This window comes from Rhyacophila brunnea, unplaced genomic scaffold (genome assembly GCF_057557595.1).
Source record: "Rhyacophila brunnea isolate RB1 unplaced genomic scaffold, BYU_Rbru_1.0 scaffold_23, whole genome shotgun sequence".
Lineage (NCBI taxonomy): Eukaryota > Metazoa > Arthropoda > Insecta > Trichoptera > Rhyacophilidae > Rhyacophila > Rhyacophila brunnea.
Window position 1 is genome coordinate 10,002,501 of NW_028232893.1, and position 8,761 is coordinate 10,011,261.

Here is an 8,761-nt window from a genome sequence, read left to right on the forward strand (position 1 = left end):
TTAACCCTCAGTTTTTTTCAGAATAAAATGTATTTGTAGGTCCCTATATCTTTACGGAAATGCAACATTATAGTTACATTAAATATACATAATTCGACTTTAGAAAGGAAAAAAGGCGTAACACTCAGTGTTTTCAAAAAAGGTTGTATTGCATAATAACGTTGTATACACGTTTATTATCTAAATTTAGCTAAAAATTAAAAAAAAGAAGGAATTGTCTTGGAAAAAACGACTTAACCATCATTTTTGTTTTTTTTAATTTACTCAATGATTAATCACATTAGGGATATAAAAAACTAAATTATTAATTATCATGTACTGCGTACCATTTTGTATTTAAACTTTGACCGAAAACCATAACTAAAACGATTTTGTGCCTTTTGTAAAATTTGATTTGTGTGGATTACACCCCTTTTCCTTTCCACAGTCGATATTATTTAATAATAATGAAATACGCGGTGGTAAAATTCTTTGCTCTCTAAAATTGTAATGTAGATAATAATAAAAACCGGCAGATTAGTGGGGTGGGAAACTGGGGAACCGGTAGGCGGACGAGTCCCAAATGCAATTTTTTCTAATCTTATAAATATCAAACATATCAAGTAAATTATTGTTGAATGAAAGTATACGCAATCTGATGTGTTTTTATTACATTTGTAGCGCTTTCTGAGCCATTCAATATTCGACAATAAAATTCTTTCAGTTTTGTAAATGTATATTTTTTTAAACGCCCATATAGCTGAGCGGGTAACGTGCCGGCCTATAATGTCATTAGTCCCGGGTCTGGCAAAATTATCACATATTGTTTTTTCAGTGTGCGTTTGGAACCATAATATAAACCTAATAGATTGAGCATGTGGCTAACATCCATTTCTCGTAAAAACAAACAATCTGTTAATACAACCTCCACCCTCTTAATGCCCATTTGATCTTCTTAGGATCGGATATGGTATATATATTTTTCTAATCTGTATTGTTCATGTATTTACTGTACATACGCGGGTATAGGTATGTATAATTTAATTTTGGATTTTGTTACTAGAAAATGTCCTTAACCCGTTCCAGGCCAACAACCCACCCCTGCTGTTAAGTAATTAACACGGTTATAAAAATAATATTAAATTATTCTGTAATTTTTAGTTCAACATAATTTAATTTTTCCGGAAGTATAGAACATAGACTGCCTAATATGGTATTCGATAATATATTTTTTAAAGTGCGTGTCATGAACGGTTGTGTCGCGATGTTGTTTTTGAATAATCGAAGGCTGATTTGGACAAAATGGCTTGTTCTCTAAGACTGTATAGTAAAAAAATTCAATTTTCCAGAACATTTTATTGATATTTATTAAAGTAGATAGATTTTTAATAAATAATATGCAAGGCTTTATCGCTTTTCATATATTTTGCTTTATATATCCGTCTAGTATTTTAAATCCATCCTAATGAAGGCCTTCATTTTAATGATTAGATATTTTGCTATTGTACGATTGTGTTGCGTCGAATTAATTGGTCGTATTTTCAAAACCAAAAAAATATTATATTATGTTCTTTTTTTTTTAAATATTTTAGAGCTAATTAATATTAAAAAATACAAGATTAAGTATGTAGATAATAATTGTATATTTCATAATAAATGATTGAAGGCGTTCAAGCAAACTTAAATGTATGCAATATAAATTGTAAGTGTTTCAGACACATTACTATCTATGACAATTAATGTAAAAATGTATTCGTCACAGGTAATCTATCTAATTATTACTGAGCACACTGTCTCTTAATTAAAATAGTCAGATCGTAATAGCTTAAGATTCTGTACGTAAGAATAAATAAAATGTGGTATAAAGTCACCCCTCATTTAGAATCACAGATTGAAAATTAATTATCTACAGTTATTCTATAAAAAAAACACGGAATAATTAATATAACATTTATTCAGATTGACAGATTTTATATTAATTAGGTAGATACCTAAATTCTATAATAAATAAATAAATACATACAGAATAAAGAAAATTTGGCGCAATGTCACCCCCCATTTAGATGTATTAATAATACCTATTTGACATATAAAAAAAAAAACTAAATATACCCACGTCACTCTTATGAATAAACTTGACACACCATGATTAAAAATGATTACGTATTAACTATGTCACATTTGACATGATAGGTAGGTACGTAAAATAGTGACCTGACTTTAGTTTGCAACATCATAAAATTGGCAATACTGCTCAGCAAATCTTAATCATCAAAAATCAATAAAATTAACGTTATTTATATACAAACAGTTGTAAAGAAGTGGCAACAGAAAAGTTGCCAACTACACATTAAAATAATTTGTGGTATAATAAACTATTACATAAATAAATTATTAGCTTGGAAACACAATATAGTCGCTTCTTATGTCAGGTTGTTTGGCATTTGTATCAAAATATCTAACCCAGATTGTAATTAGTCTGTCAGGCTTCGTTTTAGAAATATTTTACCTAAGGTTAAACGTTATTACTATAATCTAAGATGACATACTTGACAGTAAGTTTGTACTAGGAGCGTACAATAATTATTGTTATGTAAATAATGGCAAGGAAAATGAAAGTAACCCTTTAAAGTCGTGAAGCGCTTTATCCAGTTCTCAATGGTTGTTCTCTTTAGTCTCAGGAATCGAAGACGACCTATGACCGGTGCTACGAAACGTTCGGAGAAAGTTAAAATGTTCTGCAATCAGATTAAGTCTTTGATAAAATGGGATTATGATCTTTAATCTGCGCACATGCCATTCTTTATATCGTCTGTTTATTATACTACGTATAATGGAATTGTGGTGATTTTGTTAATCCCATTGGTAATCCATTACATTGTTTATTAATCGATGTATAATATAGAATTGTATTTTTAAGAAGAAAAAAACTTTATTATAATAAACTTTCGCCCTTAATGGCTAAGCCATATTATGGCGTTGTAATTTGTAGTAGATTAACGCAACGCAACTGTGGTGAATCTTGCTTGATTCCAATTTTAATCAGTTGTAATCAAGGATCTCTATCATATTTTACGTAAAATTACTGCAAATTTCTATGCCGTATGGCTTAGCGTAGTCAGAATAAACGGACATGAAAGAATAATAGTAACTTAATATGTGACATATGACACATGTTTAAATATTACACTTTAGACGTGTCGAGTGCAAAAATTAAAGAAATCCTCACTTTATGTCAAAGACTTTTGGAGTTTTTAACCATTGTTACTTATTTTTTTTAATATGCATGAAATGATCATAGCCTAAATGTGAACAATGTGCATGTTGGGCATATTAAAAAAAAACATTTTGAATACTGGTAACTCCTAAATAGTTTTTGCCACAACGGCACAATCAAAAGGTAATAAGATATTTTATGTAATATTTTATATTAAAAAATATAATTTTAATTTTCTACGTCAAAACCGAATAATTAATTATTTTATAATTATGATTATTACGATATGTACATGTTTTAAATATATAATATTTTACCACCCATTATGTTAGTTATATGTCTACATATCTATTATTATGTAATATGTAATATTATTATGTTTCATTTAAATATTATTATAATTAAAACTACCCAACTAAATTTGGTGCTAGGTAAGTTTTTAATATTATTATATTATAATATTTAGCCAATGTTACGTGTGTTTTTTTAGATTCTTTATTAAGTAGTTTAGTGATATTATTGCTACCTATTGTTATATCGTATATATTCACAATATATTACCATTGTAATTATAAAAATAACTGACTTGTATCTATGTTTTAATAATAATTTATAATTAATTATTTTTACGTTTAATTTCTATCAACATTCTTTCAAGTCGTAAGGTGTTATTTAGTTAATTTTGTAAATATATTTCCTGTTTAATTATTAAACTTTTAAAATTAAAGTTGCACAAAATATTAAATATAGCATGTCCTATATATTTGTTTTTAATAAATAAAAAACATTTGAAAATTGCCACTACTTGCGCTTAGAAATGGTTAAGCAATAAAATTTCATTTATTCATGTGTCGTAATTTGAGGTACAGTATATTATAAAAAAAATGATTTCATTTTCTCTGCACATTGGTGGAATGCGACTTTTTAGTTTGAAAAAACATCTAGAGTGCTGCTAGCAACAAATCGCATGCGTCTCGAGTTGCGAGTCAAAGACGCCAGAACGCATAATGCACACTAACGAATTGATAGTTCCTAAACCGGTCTCGCCTCATTCAAATATAATTGAAGCGCCTAGTTTCAAAGGCCCCTAAAACTACTTTATGTAGTTCTGAGAAAAATGAGAAAAACGATTTTAGGTAGTTTTGAAAAAAATGATAAAAAATCATTTCTTTTAAATTTGTGAATTTTATGTAAGTATTTATTTTGTAATTCGTAAAATTTTGAAGAGTATTTTGGCTTTCCATTTTAGGGGTATTTGAAAAGCACACCCAACCATTTTAGCGGATTTTGAAATGTACCCTAATCTTTGATCATGCGTATTGACGGTTTTTGGCGTTTTTTCAAGCTCGATCTTTTGCCATCATATAGGTAATAAAAATATCCATCTAAATACATGTCTAACTCAAAATTTTTCAAAAACCGTTTATGGGGCTTTTGAAACTAGGCGCTTCATATATACGTTTCGAGAGGTTACGTGCAACTGTCTTCATATGCAACATTGAAGCGACGTCCATAGAAGGTTTGATTTATGGCTGGTAGGCAGGCGAGTCGACCATAGTTAGCTCCTTTATTGAAGGCTACTCAAATATCCAGCCATTCTAGATTTTCCCGTTGCTGGCGAGAAAAATCTTCAAAAAATTCAGAATGCATTTTATTTTAACTCATTTTACTGAACAAAATTTCTTTCAATATTGCTTACCGCCAAAGCGTTTCGTTTTTTTTTTAATGCCTAACATAATATTGTAAATGTCGATATAATCGTGTATCGTTCTGAAAAAAGACAATGTGACCGCGTTAAGAATTCACAGCACACAACATTATTATTTTTGTAGTATAATAAAAATATTACCTGATTGCCTTGTAGTTTAGAACGGATTTTACTTTTTAAAAACACCATAAAAATATTTTTTTATCGCCGATTTTAGATATTATAATTTTCGTTTAGTTATCCGTTTAGATGTAGCCTAGATACATGTATCAAAATACATTTTACCCTAAAATTAATGGTGCTTAGACGTAATCTATAAGGATATAAATGACATTATGTGTAATAATATAATTGTATGCTATAAAATCCGTGCAGTATGTCAATGTATCACGTTGTGATTTATAGTATAAAGTACGTCTCACACTGTCATAAAATATTCGGAAACAAATGTTCACAGTGTGAGACTTACTTTATATTACCGTTATATTCTTAATGAAAAGTTCTGGGATATTAGAGCGAAACAATGGTATACTGCACGGATTCAATGGTTGAAATTTAATATAGCTTTTAAGTAGACGTACGAGAATGCGTTCGTGCCCAGGCGCCACTTAATAATTACAATTTTATACCGGTTTTTAAAATATGGCATTTGATTAAATGTCAACAACTCGGCCGTATAAAATGATTGACGTAAAAGATTGACTTAATTGAATACAACATGTAATTGGCTTACTTATCGAGTACGAAATAATACCGCAATGTGTGTTTTGTTGTGTGTTGCATCAATTTGTTTGTAGAAAAAAAAAACAAATAATTTATGTTCTGTATTGTTTTAGAAAAGGAAATTAATGGTTGCATTTACGCCTGCAATTTATTCTGTAAACTAGAAAAAATCAGACAATCATTGCTGCGTACCTATAAAGCTTTTATAAATAGTGTAATTTTTTTAACATCATTTTTATTTTCATCTTTGTGGTCTTAACTTCATTCTACCTGCGCATCTAGATACATCATTCATTATTTTTGTACGTTTTCCTGAGTAGGTATATAATTGAAATATTACCACAAAGTTAAATTTAAATATATAATTTTTCATACTTCTCTATTAATTATTATAAATGTATCAATGAAATACAAAATAAACAATACCTCATAGACCGTTAATCTGGCTACATTCAGAATAAATATTATCTTTTCTCAAACAAAATATTTTTGTAGAACAAATACTTTTTTTATGGAATCGTTGTATTCAATGACAGTTTTTTCTTTTATGTAAAATATATTACCAAACCCATTAGGTACTATAAAACACGTATTATCCATGCATCCAAAAAACAACAAGCCCTGGCACACTTTAGTGATATAAATATAATGTTTAGGCATTAAGGTGAACTAATATAGTCCAATAATTAATTACTAATTATTTTTAATTTATAATTAAAAAACTGGTTCGTGTCCACTTCGCTTCATTAATGACTGAATAATTAATTTTATATCGTATTATGAATCTTTTCTTATTTTATATTATTATTTACATTATACAAAAATATATATTCTTCATTTTTATAAAATCGTATTGTAGAACTTTGTAGAAAATTATTTTATAATTTGTTCACACTATCTTGGCATTATGAGCAATGCATAAATTTTTGTAAAATTTTAATATTATACCATCGCATCACTCTTACTTACTGAGCTTACTTTCCACACAATGCTGTACAGTAATATTTAACGAGTATTTACTAATGTATTACATATATATATATGTAAGTAAAATTATATGTTAATATAACTAAGCACTGTTATTTCTGACACAAATCTGTTTTCTTTATAAACATAAACCATTATTTTCACTTTTACTGTTATGTTACACATGTAACACACTTGTAACACATAGCTAGGTGTCGTATCGTCTCTGTTCTGGCAGAACACACCAACTGGAGAATACTAGTTTTGAGTAATTTGACTTTGAAGTTGTTTAAATGTTTGAAATGGTCTATAATGTGAGTTTATTAAGTAATCGTAAAAAGGATGACTTTAAAATAAAGACTGTTTATTTATTAAGAAGGTTTCCAGACGGTATAGTTTGAAATAAGGAACATTTTGGTATAACTAACTCATTATGTCATTTTTTCGAATTAGTGTCTTCTGCCAGAACAGTGACGATATTATTGTCTTGATATATATTTAAATTATTATTTTTTAAATATAATTTAATTTAATGTACTTTTGTTTATATTTTTTTGGATAAAAATTATTGCATTCTTTCTTCTTAAACATATCTTTATAATCATTATACTTAATACTAATTATTACATAGCTTCTTAAATATTTAAATAAAAAATGTCTCAAATATATTCATGAATATTATACTATGCATATTTTTCTGTAAAGGGGGAGACCAGGCATAAAGTGGACACAGAAAATGTGTTAGTCCATACAACACAAGAAAAAATGACAATTTTTTCTTAAAGTAAAAACGTCTTGATGAAAAATTGCAATTAATACGACATTCAATAGGTACATATTATAGCATCTTGAGTTATAATTATAAACTAAATAAAAATAAACTTGCAATATGTGTATGTGCTATACAGTCTCCCCTTTGAAAATTTCAATACTACTCGTAAAATAATAAAATATTCACTTTAACTATACCAAATAGAAATGCTAATCCTAGTTTAATGTTCATTCCCATTATTGTGTTGATTTTAATATTATTATTTTTACGACGTGCTAAATTTAGATTTTTGGTTTTTAATATTATTTTTTTTTTGTTTTATTATGTAGGCTACCTTTGCGTACATGAAAAATTAAACAGAATACTGCCTAAGACTAACAATTAGTATTATGGTACTAAATAAAAGTATGTAAAATACAAAAATCAATGTTTTATTTTATGCAATTGATCCCTATCTACTCCCATTGAATTTCACTATGTGTTACTTTGTCGAAATGAAACCTGATTTAGAATTAAACAGCCAGAAATGAAAACCATACAACCCTGAGAATCCCTTAACTATTTTGAAACCTGTACCCTCGATTCCGGATCTTGAGAACCTCGAACTGGTATATAAGCTGGCATTCGCTCCTAGTAAAACTGAAGCTCACCTCCTGAAAGGAAACTCCAGGGTTAATATTCGCAGAAGCGCACCCACAATTCGTATGGGTCTAACCACGGTACGTTTCTCGGAGAGAATTAAGTACCTTGGCGTAATTTTTGACTATAAGTTGTCTCTTATCGAACACGCCAAGACGGCCGCTTCTAAGGCTAACATAGCCTATCAGAAGATGGCTAGAATTGCGGGAGAAAATTGGGGACTTAGTGCTAGGGGTCTTAAGGTCGCATATGACGCAATATTTATGGGGATTGCCGGTTACGCCTCCAGCGTATGGCACCCTAGAATAAAATCATTATAAAATACCAAAGTAAGACAGTACTTTAATTAGCGGACAGCGACTCTCGCTGATCTCATTGACAAAAGCCTACAGGACGACATCAGACGCGCTTCCTGTTACTTGGTACCTAGCAGGGGTGCTGCCCCTCGACCTGCACGTCCAAGTACGACGATCGATCACCTTTATCTTGAGAGGGATCAACACCACCATTGAAGCGTCCATCTGATGCCTCCGCCTAGATCAGAAGACGTACCTTGCGGGCATACTGTTAGCACGTTAGTCTACAAGATAGCACTCGATACATGGCAGTCGAGGTGGTCGGTATCCACCTAGGGACGACAAACGTATCTGTTTTTTTCTAGATGTGTCCTGCAGGCTTCAGATGAGACAACTAAGACCCACACTGGGTAAGCCAGTTCCTGACCGGCCATGGTGACTTCGCAGCCAAGCTGCATGGT

General features: G+C 29.8%; 1 protein-coding gene across 1 annotated transcript in view; it reads left to right on the forward strand.

Moving 5' to 3' along the window:
- LOC147069465 (GAS2-like protein pickled eggs) overlaps positions 1–1,516 on the forward strand; it is a 375,836-nt gene extending 374,320 nt beyond the window's left edge. Inside the window, exon 8 of the mRNA XM_085950140.1 lies at positions 1–1,516. This exon is cut by the window's left edge and continues 1,828 nt beyond it. The gene's annotated coding sequence lies outside the window, so the exon portion shown is untranslated.
- Positions 1,517–8,761: the final 7,245 nt, after the last annotated feature.